Here is a 208-nt window from a genome sequence, read left to right as displayed (position 1 = left end):
ACAGGAGAACTGATTTTTTGTCAGATGCCTTAGCCACTCGGCTACAGCTGCGGATATTATTTCGGATGTGATTTTAGCACACAATCTTCTCCCGCAATGCAACTTGAGAAAAAATTTCTCATACCGCTGTGCAAAAAATCGAAAATCCGAAAATTTTCAGATTAGGTTCCTGTTCTCAATTCCGAACCCTGAGAAATATTAAAAATAC

This window comes from Belonocnema kinseyi, chromosome 1 (genome assembly GCF_010883055.1).
Source record: "Belonocnema kinseyi isolate 2016_QV_RU_SX_M_011 chromosome 1, B_treatae_v1, whole genome shotgun sequence".
NCBI classification, from domain to species: Eukaryota; Metazoa; Arthropoda; class Insecta; order Hymenoptera; family Cynipidae; genus Belonocnema; species Belonocnema kinseyi.
This window is presented reverse-complemented; position numbering follows the sequence as displayed.